The sequence below is a fragment of the Myxocyprinus asiaticus genome, chromosome 28 (genome assembly GCF_019703515.2).
Source record: "Myxocyprinus asiaticus isolate MX2 ecotype Aquarium Trade chromosome 28, UBuf_Myxa_2, whole genome shotgun sequence".
NCBI classification, from domain to species: domain Eukaryota; kingdom Metazoa; phylum Chordata; class Actinopteri; order Cypriniformes; family Catostomidae; genus Myxocyprinus; species Myxocyprinus asiaticus.
In genome coordinates this window covers 7,201,384-7,222,500 of record NC_059371.1, presented here as the reverse complement: position 1 = coordinate 7,222,500, position 21,117 = coordinate 7,201,384, and the positions used below count along the sequence as shown (strand labels likewise).

The 21,117-nt window shown below is 37.5% G+C and overlaps 1 protein-coding gene across 1 annotated transcript in view; it reads left to right on the top strand.

Moving 5' to 3' along the window:
* Window positions 1-21,117, top strand: part of LOC127418883 (FERM domain-containing protein 4B-like) — a 79,993-nt gene that overhangs the window by 1,011 nt on the left and 57,865 nt on the right. The gene's annotated exons all lie outside the window — the stretch shown is intronic.

Sequence of the window (21,117 nt, the reverse complement as noted above, 5' to 3'; positions counted from 1 at the left end):
GGCTGAAATATGCAAATTTGATGTGCCTTTGTGTTAGGACTGGTGCAAAAGTAAATAAAAAAATTAAATAAAATAAATAAATAAAAACAGTCTTGTTAATAGGCTTTTTTGGGTCATTTTTTGTAATCTTATCTCTATTAAAAACGACATATAGTCCTAAATTCTTTTTTTGTCATTTACGTCCTTCATATTCCAGTCAGACTAATCTCATAGTGAAATCGCAAACAGTAGGTTGACTTTTCTTTAGGTAAAATTGGTCTGTGCTTACCTAAATTCTAAACACTGCCCCCAGTGGCCAAAGCGGTAAGTGTTGTTAAGCATATGGGCACGTACGAGCTATTCCACAGAGGGGCGCCAAAAGTGGGTTTTACAGGTGGTATTACAGTGAAGAGGAATGCATATTTTATAAACTGTAACCTCAACCCAAACCCCAAAACTAAACCTAACCATCAGTGGAGTGAAAATATAATGTTAGAGGGAAAAATGCATGATGCATTCGAATGAATCACGCTCGTCACTGATTATGCGAACGTGATTACTTCCTGGTTTCAATGCAGTACTCTAGCTCATTCATATTCTACACTTTGCCTGAAAGTAAAATCAGGTCAGGTTGGGTTTGAGTTCAAATTTGCATCCATTTATTTGCATGTCGGAGGTGGTAGGTGCCCTAAAAATGGTTGATGCTGTTTTGCTTTTTAAGAACATGCAAAATCAGTATGGTATGAATATCAACATGTACATTGCAAATTCACTCAAATAGTGTTTTCTATTGAAACAGGAAGTTTAAGATATGTTTAAGATAAGAAGTTTGGATTAAGATACCAAGCTTCATTGCAACAACTACTAGTTCATTCATTGAAAATGCCCATGAATTTGTGATAGTTGCATTACCACAGAGAGTCCACAAAGTAATCATTTCGCTATTGTTTTTCTAACATTAAAATGCTTTTTATTTTTTTTGCATTCTTACATAAAAACATAAAATAAAAATAAATAAATCTACAGAGTACCAAGACATTATCTATTAAACACATCAACAGATTGTAATTGTTCCATGACAGGTGCTAGTTGTCACACTTTTTACTTCAGTTTCTTCAATATTTCCATATTTCTCAGAGGAGGTGGTAGGTTTATTTTTTAAAGTCATAAATCTGTATAGCCACATAAATTGAAGTCTTGGCTACAATAAAGCAATTCAACATTTTCACCATTATTGCCCAGGAAAAAAGATAAAGTTCACTGAACACAAATTCACCTTTTGTCCACAAGGGGTTAGCTGTCACACAATGGAACCTGCCATTAAACCAGTGGCATATGAGAACATTCATGTGACCATCCCTGATCTAATTCACAAAAATATATTGTAATTTAAGAGGGTTTTGAAACCAGTATACAAAAAACACTGCTATAGAAAACACACTTTGTGTAATTAGACTTTTAACTCTCCTAATAGTTACTAAAATAAAGCCATTGTGACAACTTCCCCATGTGACAATTAGCCCCGGTCTCCCTATATCAAATAATCTCACTTCAATAATAAGCATTATTAGGGTAGGGGCTGGAAAAGGCAGAAACACAGGATGAAAAGAGAAACAAACTATGTGATTAATAATGACAGGTTATGCGAATCAGGAGTGTAAAGGCTAAATTGTTTTAATTTGTTAAAATCTTGATGTACTTATGGATGGAGAGTGGATGCACATACTGTGTTATTCTAGAGATAACATCCTGTATCACCATCTGAAAGCGAACATACCACAAAGTAAGACCTAAAAGAAGAATACACTGCATTGATGGTAGTAATTACAGGTCAACTCTGACATCGTGCTGTATCTGTATTATCACATCTAATAATCCTTCAGTGAAGACTTGGAAACAACTGAAAAATTCACATTTTACCTCCGATTTACCTTTAATGTATCTGTCCATGTTGTCATTATTATCATGGTTGAAGAAAAATGAACTGGGTTCCCTTGCGACTGTCTGTCACTCACATTCAGTTTCTGATGAAAAACACGGGTATACGCAAGACCACAGGTGCCAAAATCTGCATGGGGGAGGTGTATGGGAAGCCCAAAAAATTAGTCTGTATTCTGAAAATTAGCCCAAAAAACAGCAACCCTTGAGTGCCCATATAAAATAAATAAAGTAAAATAATAAAAATTAAAAAAATAATTGTACACGTGCTACAGTAGACAAGCACGCAACTGGCTACAGCTGTAATCAATCACAGAGGCATACAGTTGTGCTCAAAAGTTTGCATACCCTGGCAGAAATTGTGAAATTTTGGCATTGATTTTGAAAATATGACTGATCATGCAAAAAAACCTGTCTTTTATTTAAGGATAGTGATCATATGAAGCCATTTATCATCACATAGTTGTTTGGCTCCTTTTTAAATCATAATGATTACAGAAATCACCCAAATGGCCCTGATCAAAAGTTTACATACCCTTGAATGTTTGGCCTTGTTACAGACACACAAGGTGACACACACAGGTTTTAATGGCAATTAAAGGTTAATTTCCCACACCTGTGGCTTTTTAAATTGCAGTTAGTGCCGGTGTATAAATAGTCAAGAGTGTTAGCTCTCACGTGGATGCACTGAGCAGGCTAGATACTGAGCCATGGGGAGCAGAAAAGAACTGTCAAAAGACCTGTGTAACAAGGTAATGGAACTTTATAAAGATGGAAAAGGATATAAAAAGATATCCAAAGCCTTGAAAATGCCAGTCAGTACTGTTCAATCACTTATTAAGAAGTGGAAAATTCGGGGATCTCTTGATACCAAGCCAAGATCAGGTAGACCAAGAAAGATTTCAGCCACAACTGCCAGAAGAATTGTTCGGGATACAAAGAAAAACCCACAGGTAACCTCAGGAGAAATACAGGCTGCTCTGGAAAAAGACGGTGTGGTTGTTTAAAGGAGCACAATACGACGATACTTGAACAAAAATGAGCTGCATGGTCGAGTTGCCAGAAAGAAGCCTTTACTGCACCAATGCCACAAAAAAGCTCGGTTACAATATGCCCGATAACACCTTGACACGTTTCACAGCTTCTGGCACACTGTAATTTGGAGTGACGAGACCTAAATAGAGCTTTATGGTCACAACCATAAGCGCTATGTTTAGAGAGGGGACAACAAGGCCTATAGTGAAAAGAATACCATCCCCACTGTGAAGCATGGTGGTGGCTTACTGATGTTTTGGGGGTGTGTGAGCTCTAAAGGCACGGGGAATCTTGTGAAAATTGATGACAAGATGAATGCAGCATGTTATCAGAAAATACTGGCAGACAATTTACATTCTTCTGCACAAAAGCTGCGTATTGGACGCTCTTGGACTTTCCAGCATGACAATGACCCTAAGCACAAGGCCAAGTTGACCCTCCAGTGGTTACAGCAGAAAAAGGTGAAGGTTCTGGAGTGGCCATCACAGTCTCCTGACCTTAATATCATCGAGCCACTCTGGGGAGATCTCAAACGTGCAGTTCATGCAAGACAACCAAAGATTTTGCATGACCTGGAGGCATTTTGCCAAGATGAATGGGCAGCTATACCACCTGCAAGAATTTGGGGCCTCATAGACAACTATTACAAAAGACTGCACGCTGTCATTGATGCTAAAGGGGGCAATACACAGTATTAAGAACTAAGGGTATGCAGACTTTTGAACAGGGGTCATTTCATTTTTTTCTTTGTTGCCATGTTTTGTTTTATGATTGTGCCATTCTGTTATAACCTACAGTTGAATATGAATCCCATAAGAAATAAAAGAAATGTGTTTTGCCTGCTCACTCATGTTTTCTTTAAAAATGGTACATATATTACCAATTCTCCAAGGGTATGCAAACTTTTGAGCACAACTGTATATTTACTGCTTATAAAGCACTGAACGTGAGATGAATACAATTAATTTTGCTTCGCTATAGTGGCTAGTAAGAAAGTTACCCGCCAGTGCCGATTTCTACCTGGGTGTTAATGTCAAGCCCTTAACATGAACTACAATCCCATCAAGCATTGATGTAAAAAACAATGGGACAATATAAAACTATTTATTTAAATTAGTTGATTCTAAGTATAGAAGCAATTTATTTGAATTTTTTTTAAACATTTTCAAATATCTACAAATATTTAAGTAGAGACCTAATTGATTGCGTCATTCCCAGTGAAAGAGGGCGGTCGCTGCTGAGCTCTTTTGGTGCACTTTGTTGGTCATGATTCTCTGATTAGTGGAGTATTTCTCCTCGGGATCATGGGTAGGGTAGTTCTCCATGAACTAGTAGGTATTAAACATGATTTATTTTTTTTATGAAATTGAAATAACATGGACTGATGAATTCAACAGTAGTATACGGCATCGATTAACAACCTCGTAGCTCACGATAGGTCTGCCTTTAAATGTTTATTATTTACCGTTAAAAATGATTTAGCTGATGATTTTAATGATTTTAAATGATTTAAATGATTTTTTTTTTACTTCCGGGACCAGACTGTTGCGCTCTATTAGAGAGAGGAAAATGTCATTCTAGAGGATATTTGATTGGACAAAAATTTTAACATGCCCTTGCGAACAAGATGAATCATCAATATTTTAAGTCCTATTTCCTAAGAGACAAATGTAATTTTTAAATGTGTATGTCTGCTAAAAGCTAATTTTGTACTAGCATGTACAGATGACCTCAAAGCTAACAGGCATGGACTAAAAGTCCATTTTGATTTTAGTAGGTTTTCAAAAAAATACCTTCCCATTCATACATTTTATATCTGTATGTCTCTTAGGCCTGTTATTTACCGCTTTTTTGTTTTTCCTCGTACATCTCAGGAAAAGACAGTGGATTTGACATATGACTAGCTTGTCAGACTTGTAAACAGGAACCTGTAGTTAAAGAAGAGCCTTTGGATGTGGAAATTAACATCTTTTCTGTGAGAAGCAATAGCAAGAATTCATGCTGAGGAAGTGCTGTCAAAGTTAGACAGCGACTAATTTTAAACACCAAATCAGAGAAGATGTTGTTCATTGTTTCTGCGTTGGTTGTTGTTCCTTTGTAAACAGCAAGCCACTGGAGGTCACAGTGTTTTTCTGTCACAGTAAATTACTGTTTTTTTCTTCACTAGTAGCACATTTGTTGTGAAACGCTCATGGCTTATGTTCACGGTGCTTTTTTGGGTACAAATGTAGTTAAGAGCAGATGTCCTAGTGTCTTGGTGTATTTTTAGTTCAGTGTCATTTCTCTTTTCCATCTTATGAAAGTCTTGAAGCTTCTTACAAGCTTTGCTTCTCTCTCTTCTCTTGTTAACTGGCTGTTTGATGCAGACGCAGTTTCAGTTTATAGCTGTCAAGTTTCTACATGGGAGGAGGCCTCCTGATAATCCACTAAGAATACCCAACACACAGGGTAAAACGTATTTTAGGGTATATATCCTGTTTTTTTTTAAAGGGTGAATTTCATGAATAAATGTGTGGGAAATATTTTACCCTAAAATGTAAAGTAAAAGTAAGAAGTTATATAAACTGTATATAACAATATACAACATATTTGCATAAACAAAATGAAACCTATTTTAGAAACATTAAGACCCATACTCCAATTCACAGGAGGCTTCTGTACTGCGAAAAAAAAAAAGAACAAATAAATCTCATTCATATCACTATAATGTGAAGTAAAATACATTATATTGTTGTAAAATACAATTGTATGTATACTGGTATACAAGGTATACTGACAAGGTATACTGTAAAATAAATAAGATAAAGTAAAACATTTTAACCACTCCACAGATTTAATATTAGCAAACTATAGTTTTGGCAAGTCGTTTAGGACATCTACTTTGTGCATGACATGAGTAATTTTTCCAGCAATTGTTTACAGACAGATTGTTTCACTTTTAATTGACTATATCACAATTCCAGTGGGTCAGAAGTTTACATACACTGTTAACTGTGCCTTTAAGCAGCTTGGAAAATTCCAGAAAATTATGTCAAGCCTTTAGACAATTAGCCAATTAGCTTCTGATAGGCTAATTGGCTAATTGGCCTGCATGTTAGGCAGGCTTCTACTTTGACTCTTTTTAAATCGAGGCTTAAGACTCATTATTACTCGCTGGCCTTTAATTCAGCTAGAGATTGTCTTTTTATGTGTTTTATGTTTTTATGTTTAAATTGTTGATTTCCTTGTGCGTGTTTTTGTTTTTATATACTTTACTGTACAGCACTTTGGCCAACGACTGTTGTTTTAAATGTGCTTTATAAATAAAATAAACTTGAAACTTGAAACTAATTGGAGTCAATTGGAGGTGTTCCTGTGGATGTATTTTAAGGCCTACCTTCAAACTCAGTACCTCTTTGCTTGACAACATGGGAAAATCAAAAGAAATCAGCCAAGACCTCAGAAAAAAATTGTGGACCTCCACAAGTCTGGTTCATCCACGGGAGCAATTTCCAAATGCCTGAAAGTACCATGTTCATCTGTACAAACAATAGTATGCAAGTATAAGCACCATGGAACCACGCAGCCATCATACCACTCAGGAAGGAGACGCATTCTGTCTCCTGGAGATGAACGTAGTGCCAGTCTTTGGTGTGAAAAGTGCCAATCAATTCCAGAACAACAGCAAAGGACCTTGTGAAGATACTGGAGGAAACAGGTAGACAAGTATCTATATCCACAGTAAAACGAGTCCTATATCGACATAACCTTAAAGGCCGCTCAGTAAGAAAGAAGCCACTGCTCCAAAACTGCCATAAAAAAGCCAGACTACAGTTTGCAAGTGCACTTGGGGACAAAGATCTTACTTTTTGGAGAAATGCCCTCTGGTCTGATGAAACAAAAACTGAACTGTTTGGCCATAATGACCATCATAATGTTTGGAGGAAAAAGGGTGAGGCTTGCAAGCCGAAGAACACCATACCAACCGTGAAGCATGGGGGTGGCAGCATCATGTTGTGGGGGTGCTTTGCTGCAGGAGGGACTGGTGCACTTCACAAAATAGATGGCATCATGAGGAAGGAAAATTATGTAGATATATTGAAGCAACATCTCAAGACATCAGCCAGGAAGTTAAAGCTCAGTCGCAAATGGGTCTTCCAAATGGACAATGACCCCAAGCATACCTCCAAAGTTGTGGCAAAATGGCTTAAGGACAACATAGTCAAGGTATTGGAGTGGCCATCACAAAGCCCTGACCTCAATCCCATAGAAAATTTGTAGGCAGAACTGAAAAAGTGTGTTCGAGCAAGGAGGCCTATAAACCTGACTCAGCTACACCAGTACTGTCTGGAGGAATGGGCCAAATTTCCAGGCTACCCAAAAAGTCTTACCCAAGTTAAACAATTTAAAGGCAATGCTACCAAATAATAACAAAGTGTATGTAAACTTCTGATCCACTGGGAATGTGATGAAAGAAATAAAAGCTGAAATAAGTAATTCTCTCTACTATTATTCTGACATTTCACATTCTTAAAATAAAGTCATGATCTTAACTGACCTAAGACAGGGAAAGATTTCTACGATTAAATGTCAGGAATTGTGAAAAACTAAGTTTAAATGTATTTGGCTAAGGTGTATGTAAACTTCTGACTTCAACTGTTTATATATATATATATATATATATATATATATATATATATATATATATATATTATAATATTTACTTATATCGTCTTGTTAAATTAAATTTAACATGGTTTACAACCTTTTTTCAATTAACATTTTTTTTTTTTTTACAGTGTAGTATTTGTTGTACTGAATTAATCTATGCTAATTTTGATTAAATTTTTTTTTTTTTTTTACAAATGTTAAAATACTTCCTCGTATCTCAGTTGGATGTGCAGCAATTCAGATGTGCAAGTAATTCAGGTTGATTTTCCAAAAAAAGTGTAAAGACTGTGGCTCTGTTACATTATGGCTCTGTTTGTTTGCAATATTGAGCAACATGCTAGCAATGCAGGGCTACATGCTAAAACATGCTAAAAAAGCCTAGCAACATGCTAGCAATGCCTAGCAATGCCTAACAACATGCTAACAACACCTAGCAAAATGTTAGAACATGCTATTGACATCAAGAAATCCCTAGCCACATGCTAGAACATGCTAGCAACACCTAGCTACATGATATTAATGCCAAGCAGCAGGCTTAAAAGCCTTTACATGACCCAACACATTGGTGGCTTGTTCATGTAAACACGCTTATTGTCTTAACCAATGCCTTGTTTTTGCGTCAGATCTTTCTGTTTTTTCAACCAATGGGAGATGGATGGAGCATTTGGGAAGCCCGTTTGATAACAGTCATTATTTTTGCAATTCCCTTTAATGGCACTAGTTGTACAGAAATTACACACTTAACATTTAAGACAGCCAGAAAAGCCATTGTGCTGAAACAAAAGCATTTATCTCCAGTTCCCATGTGGATGGTAAATGGAACAAGTTCTCACACCCCATGGGTGACATCTCCTTGGGAAAAGGTGTTAGAAACATATGATGTTTTGAAGACCCTTACAAAAAAAAATCTAAACTAGCTTCAAATTTGCAGTAAATTTGCCGCTTGTATTTTTCACATGCAAATGAGTTTTGATTCACCGCAAATGTTTGCCAGAAGTTTGCGGCTCTTCGCCGGTAGTGGTGAACCTCTGGCAAACCTTTGGCAACTACGGACAATTTGCCACAAGTTTGCTGCAAAGCTCATTTGCATGTGAAAATTATCAGTGGTGAATTTGCGGCAAATTTGCCATGAACTCTCAATTTTCGTAAGGGGAAACATCCAATAATCAGATCCAGTTGTCAGCCCAATTCATTGTAGTAATACAACTGACCTTCGAAATACCAAACGAACGACATGCCTTACAGCTACTGTTTAGACTGTGAGCTGCAGCTGGATTTTCTGAGGGTTGCAAACATGCGTAATCTCTCGATCAAGCAACTGGCAGACCAGTAGGCTGCAGGCGAGACTGTGTGTGTGTGTGTGTACACGTGTTAGAGTTGTGTGTAATCAGTCTGGATCTTATGACATTATATCGACCTCTGTTGTTGAAAAAAACAAGAGACAGAGGTCTGTCCTGAAAATTAAGGGCCTTTATAGTTGAGCATCAGTTGGTTTAAAAGCAGACTTCAACTGTAGTATCGTGTGTTGCTTTGTTTGCTACTGAATGAACTGATTGTTAAAATGACTCAATTGAAAGAAGATCCTTCTGTTGTGTTTTTGTGGAAAATTGTCAGTTTTTGGATTTATTCTTATTGGTATTTTTCAGTATTGAATATAGCTAATACAAGTATATTTATGATGACTTTGCAGTGTTTCCTACAGGATTTTGTGAGACCATGGTGGGTGGACCTCGGACCCTCTAGGGGGATCTGGGGGCATGCTCACCCATAAGAATATTTTTTACATTTTAAAGTGAAATGCATCAATCTGGTGCACTTTTAGAGCAAAATTAAGAGGCTAGATCTGTGAAGAACTTTGTGCTCTTGTAAACAATTTTGTGCCCTAGTAGTAATTTAATCAAGTCGGTAACAAACCACAAAAAGGATGTTCCTTTTTCAGTCAGGGACTGTAAAGACAGTAAGCCCTTGTGTCATTGCCCACATTGGGTTTCAGCCACCCCTTGAATTCAGGGATTAACTCTCATTCTTTTCTATACCTTTGGGAGTATATTTTAGAGCAGTGGCGCAACTACACTTTTCTGAGTTGGTATGCAAAACTAAATTTTGTGCCCCATGTATCTGTCAAGCGAGGGGGGGTGGGAGTGTCATCCATTATAAGCGTTGGGGTGGGTGGGGGGGGGGTGGGGGGGGCTGGTGATGTTGGAGGGGTCGACGAGGCCAATTGCACCACCTTTAGTGAGCTGCTGGCTCCCCCCTTTACATGGTACCCCTATGCATTGCATTACTCTTGCATATGTTTTTTGCGCCTCTGTTTTAGAGTGTGACATGTTAGCTATTTGTTTTAAGTGTGCATAATGTCTAAGGCTGTGTGTATTTGTATTGATATTTGTATTATGTGTATATAAGTTTAATACATTTTAAAGTTTATTATTATGTGTTTGAATAAAGTACAATGTACAGACTTGTTTAAACACAGTCATGTGAAAAAGAAAGTACACCCTCCTTGAATTCTATGGTTTTACGTATCAGGACATAATAAAAATCATCTGGTCCTTTGCAGGTCTTAAAATTAGGTAAATACAACCTCAGATGAACAACAATACATGGCATATTACACCGTGTCATGATTTATTTAACAAAAATAAAGCCAAAATGGAGAAGCCATGTGTGAAAAACTAAGTACACCCTTACTGCTTCCGTAGGAATTAAGAGGCTAAGTAGTAGCCAGGTGCTGCTAATCAAATGCCCTTGATTAATTGATCATCAGCAAGTTTGACCACCACTATAAAAGCCGAAGTTTTAGCAGTTTGCTGGTCTGGAGCATTCAGGTGTGTTAACACAATGTCAAGGAGGAAAGACATCAGCAATGATCTTAGAGAAGCAATTGTTGCTGCCCTTCAATCTGGGAAGGGTTATAAGGCCATTTTGAAACAATTTAAAGTCCATCATTCTACAGTGAGAAAGATTATTCACAAGTGGAAAACATTCAAGACAGTTGCCAATCTTCCCAGGAGTGGACGTCTCAGCAAATTCACCCCAAGGTCACCGCAAGGCCCCTTCTTGGAGTTACATCTCAGACTCTACAGGCCTCAGTTAGCATGTTAAATGTTAAAGTTCATGACAGTACAATTAGAAAAAGACTGCACAAGTATGGTTTGTTTGGAAGGGATGCCAGGAGAAAGCCTCTTCTCTCTAAAAAGAACATGGCAGCACGGCTTAGGTTTGAAAAGTTGCATCTGAACAAACCACAAGACTTCTGGAACAATGTCCTTTGGACAGACAAGACCAAAGTGGAGATGTTTGGCCATAATGCACAGCGCCATGTTTGGCGAAAACCAAACACAGCAAATCAGCGCAAACACCTCATACCAACAGTCAAGCACGGTGGTTGAGGGGTGATGATTTGGGCTTGTTTTGCAGCCACAGGACTTGGACACCTTGCAGTCATTGAGTTGACCATGAACTCCTCTGTATACCAAAGTATTCTAGAGTCAAATGTGAGGCCATCTGTCCGACAGCTAAAGCTTGGCTGAAATTGGGTCATGCAACAGGACAATGATCCCAAGCACACGAGCAAATCTACAACAGAATGGCTGAAAATGAAAAGAATCAAGGTGTTGCAATGGCCAAGTCAATGTCCAGACCTCAACCGATTGAAATGCTGTGGCAGGACCTTAAGAGAGCTGTGCATAAACAAATGCCCGCAAACCTCAATGAACTGAAGCAACGTTGTAAAGAAGAGTGGGCCACAATTCCTCCTCAATGATGTGAGAGACTGATAAAGTCATACAGAAAATGATTACTTGAAGTTATTGCTGCTAAAGGTCATTCTACAAGCTATTGAATCATAAGGTGTACTTGGTTTTTCACACATGGCTTCTCCATTTTGGCTTTATTTTTGTTAAATAAATCATGACACGGTGTAATATGTCATGTGTTGTTGTTCATCTGAGGTTGTATTTACCTAATTTTAAGACCTGCTAAGGACCAGATGATTTTTATTATGTCCTGATACGTAAAACCATAGAATACAAGGAGGGTGTACTTTCTTTTTCACATGACTGTAAATGATCTGAATTCAGAGAGTTCAGAAACAGGAATGAACTAAGCCCCTGTGATAGTGAGTGATAAGACAGTGATAAGCGCATGAGAAGAATAAAAATCAAATTAAACGGTCAAATTAAATTGTTTACATTAAAAAAAATGAGCAAACAATACAGATTAGTGATTGGTCCTTGGCAACATCATTTGCACATGCGCCGCTCATTCACATCTATATCAACTGAATGTGCTGCTCCTCTCTGCCACTCACTGAACAGAGTAGACACAGAGAGGTGTGCCTGCGGCAGGAAAGCAAGATCTTGCGCTCGTGGGACAGTACTAGCGACTGTCTTCTACGGAAAGTAGCTAATGTTTGTCCAAAAAGTCGCTAGATTTGTCGCAAGGTGCTTTTGAAAAAAAGTTGCTAAAGAGGTCTGAAAAGTCCCTAAATCTAGCGACAAAGTCGCTAAGTTGGCAACACTGTCAGTCGACATAAGCGAGGAGATTGACAGCTAACTTCGTTAGCTAGCATTAATGTTACCTAACTTGGCTAATGTTAGATTAACGTTAATTATCAATGATAACATCTGCAGTAACCTTATCTGTTAGCTGTCATACATTGATAATTATAAAATTGTGTTTTGTGACTGGGAGTGAGAGATGCTTTGCGGAAACAACAGCGCAAAACACAACGTTAGAGATCTTTATGTTATTGTGAGAAGTGTAAAAATATTTTCGGTTCATTATGAAACTGTGGCGGGCCGCCACAGTCTAGGTAATTAATGGGAAACACGGCTTTGAGAACTCTATGCTATCTTGGATTATTTCCTTTCCAATGCATTCTGGCATGAAGGACACATATGATGCTGCCTTAGGATTTGAGGTATTTTAAAAGACAGCATAATTAAGTTACGTACTATAGGCAAGCTCCTTTGAGGCTGGAGCATGCCTATAGTGCCTTAAAATTCTGTCTATGTAGGTAGCTCACTAGTATTTTTGTACATCAGAAGGCTATAAAAAATCAACAACGTAATGCTGTAAGATGTCATTGTGCAATGAAACTTTTCAAATTCAGCCACTAACCACAGGCTTCAGCTTAAGATGGAGCAATCATAATATCAGTGTTTTTGGTGTATTTCCAGGGTGTTATGCCTTTATTCCCAAACGATGGAACGATGGCCTATTGAATTAATAAAATATTAACAAGAGGGATGCAAGTTCAAAGAGTCCTTCTGAAAAGTACATCTGTTGTGCATTTGATTGGGCCGCTGAACCCCTAAACAGTCTCTCAAGGGAATTTATAACTCAGTGCCTGTAGCTACATCACAACACCAGCAGTGTCCAGTGTGCCAAAACGAAATCAGCTTAAATCTATGGCAGGTTAAAAAATGTACTCACCCACATGTTGTTCCAAACCCATATACAGTTTTCTTGTAGAACACAAAAGTAAAAAAATAAAAATAAAAATCAATATGCAGCTCTTGCCATCCAATGACAGTTCATGGTAGCCAGTGGCTGTCAGGCTACAAAAAGGACTAGGGCCCTATGAATTCTGCGATGCGGAAAATGCGGACGGAATTGTGGAATTGAGTTATATAAATGGAATTAAGAGTAGAACGTTACGGAATGTCATGGAATTCGGGATGAATATTTGGGATGAATTTTGGATGAAATAATTGACAATTTGACAATTAATCAACATATGGCCAAGTGTGATATTTACACAGGAACTCAAAGGTCTTCACTCAGCTTTCCATCAAAATAAAAGCTTGTTTCAAATTGATACATGAAATTGAAGACATTACAACAGAAATATATTACTACTGTATAGAAAAATGTAATAACAATTATTACTAATACCATTAATAATTAATAACAATTTAATATCAAATAATTTTGATAAAGAATAATAATATTAACAACAAATAATTAATAGCAATTTAACATGAAAAAGCATTATATTACATATTATTAAATATTTATATTAAATATAATATAATAACAATTATTATTATTTTTATTATTGGCATTATTATTGTTACTATTATTATTATTATTAAATTACACTAAAGTATTATCATACAAGCTTCAAAATAACTGCAAGTTTTCTTGAAAATTAATTATAAAATTTTCATTACATTTGAGTTTTTAAGTCATTTGATTAGACAATGTTTTAACAATAACATGTTTTTACAATTTCAAAAAAGAAAATCCAGAAAAATTGAAACGGAAAATGGAAAAAGTCATAGATATTCACTGATAATCTTCACCTTTGCCAAAATTAGCATCAACTACGCCAGCATCGGTTCACACGAGTATAGTAACTGTACACAATGCACCTTTTTTTTTTATTCTGCAAGCTTGACAGTTGTGTTCAGTATGAACTGTAATTTGCATATTGTAAAACTGTGTAAAGACTCTAAAAAATATATCCTTTTGTTTCAATAATAGCATACCGGTTTGGAACTACATCAGGGTTAGTAAATGATGACAGATTATTATTATTATTTATTACTATTCCTTAAGTCTATCAGTGTTTATTGCCAACATGGATTGCTATCTACACTGACAGCTTCCTCACTAAAATGAAACCTTGTAAGTGCCTGATTTGAGGTAAGCAGAAGGCAGCAGAATGTGTTACCTATAGTTTTAAACAGCCTTTGTACTTGTGATGCCTGCAGTTGCTCTCTAAACTGGCAGTTCACTACTGGATTCAAGACACTGCCTTTATATCTCTGAAAAGCTTGAGCACTACAGAACCACAAAGCAGATAAATCTTGATAGGCAACATGTCCAGGCTTTGTGTAGACTGCTGTATAAAGCTACACACATGTGTGTGGTGAGAACTGGCTGCACAGGTTACAGATGTTCTGCTTCTGAATTGGTGACAAGTCTTGTCCTCGGTTCATTTGCAGCTTGAGCGGTTTCGTTCACGGAGAGCCCCCTCCCCTGAGGACTGCAGTCGAACTCTGTTGCTTTCACTGCAGAACTAGTGCAGTTTGTCTCTGGGAAACTCTGCAGTTCGTATGCTGCTGTGGAGCAGTTCCTCTCTGATGTGATATGTACAGTGAAACCTGTGCCCCTACTGAAACATTTACTGAAACATCCAACTTTGCCCACCATGCAGGGTCCAGAATGCTTCAACTGAGATTTCAGCTGTCAAACCCAGTGTCCAATAAGGTTCCTCTACGCTAAATACAGTGTTGGGGGACATGACCTAGCATTAGAAGAAACCAATGGGGTGTTGATATCAGCAACAGCTGATTGACATGTGGTGCCTTATATGTATGACAAGGACTTGATTGTTTGAGAGAGAATATCCTGCATGGATGAGTCTGTTTACAGGAATGTCGACAGGGAAGACGTTGTTTTAGTGAGAAGGAATTCTCTTTGTTTCGAGAAATGTACTTGATAACCCTTACAATTGCCCCTTCAGCACACGTTTATATTGTGAGTTCATGGCCTGAAAAAGCTACGGACAGATAGACGGATCTAGTATCTCTTTTGTGTTACAGTAAATTATCTAGTAGCTTTGGAGAATATTTACTTCAACCCTATGAAAATTCTCTCATCATTGACTCAACCGCCTGTCATTCTAAACTCGCATGCTGTTATTTTGTTCCTGTTGTTGAACACAAAAAGATATTTTTTAAAAGAATCTTCACCCAGCTCTTTTCTGTACAACAACGATTCATAGTGACTATAGTTGTCAATAAGTAATCCATATAACTCTTGTGCTCTTATGCCAATGCCGTTTTGGCCTCAATGGTGTCAAAGGTTTTGGTTTATTTTGAGTTGGACGTTGCGAGTTCAGTACATTTTTCATTCACTAAAAAGAACCGACTGATAATAGTAATTCGTTTGTTAGGGAGCGCTGTATGTTTTGTGCTTTAGATTAAAAAAAACAGGCTCATAAGATTCATTGATTTGGGAATCGGACTACACTGGTCTCGCTGTATGTTTCGTGCTGTAGATTCAGAAGAACCAACTCACAAGAGTCATTTGTTTGGGAATCAGACTATACTGGGCGTACTGGATGTTTTTTGCTGTATATCCATAAGATCCGACTCATAAGAGTCATTTGATCAGGAACTGGACTACACAGGTCATACTGGATGTTTTGTGATGTAGATTCAAAAGAACTGGCTCATAAGAGTCGTTTGTTCAGGAATCGTACTGCACTGTTTGCACTGTGTGTTACTTGCTCTAGATTCAAAAGAACTAACTCAAAAGAGCCATTTGTTTGGGAATCATACATCACTGGCCACACTGAATGTTTTGTGCTGTAGATTCAAAAGAACCGGCTCATAAGAGTCATTTGTTCGGGAATCAGACTTCACTGGTCACACTGGATGTTTTGTGCTGTAGATTCAAAAGAACCGGCTCATAAGAGTCATTTGTTCGGGAATCAGACTACACTGGTCACACTGTATGTTTTGCGCTGTAGATTCAAAAGATCTGACTCATAATAGTAATTTGTTCAGGAACTGGACTGCACTGGGCTACATTTCCCAAAAACATCATAAGCCTAAGTAGATCATAGAAACCATTAGTGCTAATGGTCTCTGCGATCAACTTAAGCTTACGATGCTTTTGGGAAACGCAGCCCTGGTCAAGCTCAGGAACTGGACTACACTGGTGGTACTGTATGTTTTGTGCTGTAGATTCAAAAGTACCGGCTCATAAGAGTTGTTTGTTCAGGAATCGTACTACACCGGTGGGGCTGGATGTTTTGTGCTGTAGATTCTAAAGAACCAACTCACGAAAGTCATTTGTTTGGGAATCGGAATCGTAGAATCAAAAGAACTGTCTCATAGGAGTAATTTGTTCAGGAATCGGACTGCACTGTTCACGTTGTATGTTTCTTGCTGTAGATTCAAAAGAACCGGCTCATAAGAGTAATTTGTTCAGGAATCGGACTGCACTGGGCTATGTTTCCCAAAAGCATCATAAGCCTAAGTAGATCATAGAAACCTTTAGTGCTAATGGTCTCTGCGATCAACTTAAGCTTACGATGCTTTTGGGAAATGCAGCCCTGGTCAATCTTTATGTTATTTGCTGCTGATTCAAAAGAACTGACTCAGAAGAGTTGTTCATTTGGGAATCGGACTGCACTTGTTGCACTGTATGTTTTGCGCTATAGATTCAATAGAACTGACTCATAAGTGTCATTCATTTGGGAATCGGACTACACTTGCCAGGCTGTCTGTTTCACACTGTAGATTCAAAAGAACCGACTCATTTTTTCATGAATCGGACTACACTGGTAGCACTGTATGTTTGCACTATAGATTCAATAGCGGTGTTGCAGTTTTGTTGAATGGTAGCAGTATTGTTTTGCAATTTGTCCCATACGCTTTGGCGGACTGACAAAAAACAGCAACATATGGGTCTGGAACAACATTAGGGTGAGTAAATGATGACAGAACCTTATGTTTTGGGTGAACTATTTCTTTAACACATTTACACATGATATAAAAAAAATGCATATTCCATTTAAACAATTGACGTTGACACACGTTTAGCCTTTGTTACACTTTTAACCTTCATCTTAGAGGGATTTTGACTCAAGAAAGGCACGTTCAGAGTTAGACAGAACGCTACATCTCCTCTCGTAGCAGGGTTAGACTGTGACACAAGTGCTAATCAATTATTCATCACATGGAGTAAACAGAGATAAGCTGAACACAGACCGGGACGAAGCTTGATAAAAGCTCCCACTTGGGTTCGCTCACAGACGTGATGGCCACGGAAGATCAAACTCTAAAGACACACTGGGTCTGAGAGATAGATTTTTAACCAGATTTCGGAAACAGCTCTGAATGAAATTACAAACAGCATTCGGCAGAATAGATTCTTGCTGTGAGAAGATGAATTTTACTTGGTTTTGCCATCTTGTCATGCATCAAAATCAAAATTTGAGCCATTAAGAATGTGGAAATGCATTCTGTGGCTTCTCGTGCAAACATGGGAGTGTCACAGTAATTAATGCTGTTTGACAAGTATTCCTCATGTGGTCATATAAAAAGTCATATGTCCTGTTAGTGTGCAGCATCCTGGAGATTTTTGTTAATGTGGCAGTAAGAGTAACTAAAGTCCTGTTTAACTGAAGCATTTTGTTTGAGAAATCATGTCTTCCCATTTCTGACATCAAAGGTTGTGCATACAATCAAATTCTACAATTCATCTGTCGATTCTGGTAGAAGCTTGCCAAACTACACAGTTGTCAATATGGACAGGTTTCATGACATTCCCTCTTCCTCTACAACCATGAACAAAACAATGCAAGGTAAAAGAAAAAAGCGACCAGACCTCATTAAATCCGGGTTCACTTGCAACGAGGATAACGTATGTTGTGTGCAGACCACAATGTGTATTGTGTGGTGAATTTTTGACTGCCGAGAGCAGGAAACCATCGAAATTCAATACGATGTTGGAACCTGTAAGCTAACACACCTATTTAATTTAGTGAATAAAATAAATACATTTGCTCAGCATGGCAGAATAATTAACAAAAGATTTTGTTCTTATAGGTTTTAAGCCTACAGGTCCATTTTCTTGAGAATGGGGGTGTTTGCCGTACTCAGGACAGACTGTTTAAATGTGGCCTTTTAGCTTTACAGAGCCTGAGATTCTTGTCTGGTATATCCTCCCCTGTGGCACTCTTGACATCAAATAAAATGTCATACATAAGCTTCGTAAAAGTGCCTTGTGGGAACGTTGGGCATTTTGTGGACTATCTGGCTGAGTGGTTCATATTTGTAAATGTGGACTAAAAAAGTATTTTTCACTAAATACAGGAATGTCATGGAATGACAAAAACCTCAAAATATCAGGGGATTTTAAATTGTGATTTCGAGGTGTGGAGATGTCTAATCAATTTACATTCATCTAGTTATGCTCAGCTGTAAAATTTTACATTAATTGAAGTATTGTTCAATAAATGTAATCAATGATAAAAAATATTGTATTTTATACTTATAATGTATTGGTTAGTCTATAATTTTATATACTATCTTAATATAATATCTAAATCTTTATATAATGTAAAATATTATGTCTTAATGTATATTTTAATTTAATATATTTATTTTCTTCCTACACTGTCGACACACGTATATATACAGTATAAATACATACATATATATATATATATATATATATACACACACACACACACACTCTCACCGAGCACTTTATTAGGAACACTGTGGTCCCATCCGCCTCAACGTTCGACATGTTGTGCATTCTGAGATGCTATTCTTCTCACCACAATTGTACAAAGCGGTTATCTGAGTTACCGTAGACTTTGTCAGTTTGAACCAGTCTGGCCATTCTCTATTGACCTCTCTCATCAACAAGGCATTTCCATCCGATGAACTGCTGAACTGTTTTTCGCACCATTGTTTTTACGCTCTAGAGACTGTTGTGTGTGAAAATCCCAGGAGATCAGCAGTTACAGAAATACTCAAACCTGCCCATCTGGCACCAACAATCATGCCACAGTCCACATCACTGAGATCACATTTTTTCCCCATTTTGGTGGTCGATGTGAACATTAACTGAAGCTCCTGACCTGTATGTGCGTGATTTTATGCATTGAACTGCTGCCCCACGATTGTCTGATTAGATAATCGCATGTATATGTAGGTGTACAGGTGTACCTAATAAAGTGGTTGGTGAGTGTGTATACATATATATATATATATATATATATTGTGATGACCCCTGCTGGGCTAGTGGTTTTTTTCTCCCTGGTGTTTGTGGGCTGGTGCTTTGTTTTGAGTTGATGAGCCCTGCTCATTAAGCCTACCTGGATTTACCAGGTAATGAATCCAGGTAGGCTTAATTAAAAACCGGCTCTCATCATTCCTGGAGTGCTTCTTCCCAATCCAGACTTGTGTTGTTTGGCTTTATTATTTCATTTCCTCTACATATTCTTTCCCTTTATTAAATTATATTGTTTGAGCCTGTATCCAACGTGTAGTGTCCCTTATTGTTGCGGCTAACGAGCTGGCCATGACTATATATATATATATATATATATATATATATATACACACAGTTCATTCAGAAACCCCTTCATTTTTTTTCACATTTTGTTATGTTGCAGCTTTATGCTAAAATGCTTTAAATTATTTCATTTTTTTTTTCACATCAGTCTTCACTCCATACCCCATAATGACAAAGCAAAAACCAAATTTTTGATAACTTTGCAAATTTATTAAAAAGAAAAAACTGAAATATCCAACTGACATAAGTATTCAGACCCTTAAATCAGTACTTAGTTGAAGCACCTTTGGCAGCGATTACAGCCTCAGGTCTTTTTGGGTATGATGCGACAAACTTTGCACACCTGGATTTTGGGATTTTATACCATTCTTCTCTGCAGATTCTCTCCAGCTCTGTCAGGTTGGATGGGGACCGTCGGTGGACCGCCATTTTCAGGTCTCTCCAGAGATGTTTGATTGTGTTCAATCAAATGGCTGGGCCACTCAAGGACATTCACAGAGTTATCCCTAAGCCACTCTTGTGTTGTCTTGGCTGTGTGCTTAGGTTCATTGTCCTGTTGGAAGGTGAACCTTCGGCCCAGCATGAGGTCCAGAGTGCTCTGGACCAGGTTTTCATTAAGGATTTCTCTGTATTTTGCTGCATTCAGCTTTCCTTCAACCCTGACCAGTCCCCCAGTTCCTTCACTTTTGGGATGGTATTGCGCAGGTGATGAGCTGTACCTGGTTTCCTCCAGACATGACGCTTGGAATTGAGGCCAAATAGTTCAATCTTCATTTCAGAGAATCTTGTTTCTCACAGTCTGAGGGTCCTTTAGGTGCTTTCATGTGTCTTGCATTGAGGAGAGGCTTCCATCTAGCCACTCTGCCATAAAGCCCAGATCGGTGGAGTGTTGCAGTGATGGTTGTCCTTCTGCAAGTTTCTCCAATCTCCACACATGATATCTGGAGCTTAACCAGAGTGACCATCAGGTTCTTTGTCACCTCTCTTAACAAGGCCATTCTCCCCAGTTGCTCGGTTTGGCCGGGCGGCCAGCTCTAGGAAGAGTCCTGGTTGTTCCAGGGGCCTGAATACTTACTGAATGCACTGTATATATATATTACTGTATATTGTACAATAAACTTAATGAAATATAAAGATTTTGTATTTATTCTTAGAATAATGACTTATAATCAATAATTTTATATTATATCTTAATGTAATAAATATTAAAACATAATATTGTATATAATATAAAAAATATTTTTTAAATATATTTTCATGTATTATACAGTATACATTCTACCAACACTGTCTACACACATATTGTGTACATATATGAATACTGTCCAATAAAATATAAAAAGTTATACTTTGATCAATGACAGTAAATAATTTATGAATAAATAATATAATATTGAATATGAGATAACATTTTAAATCTTAATTTATTTTAATTTATTATATTTTGCATTCTTCCTACAG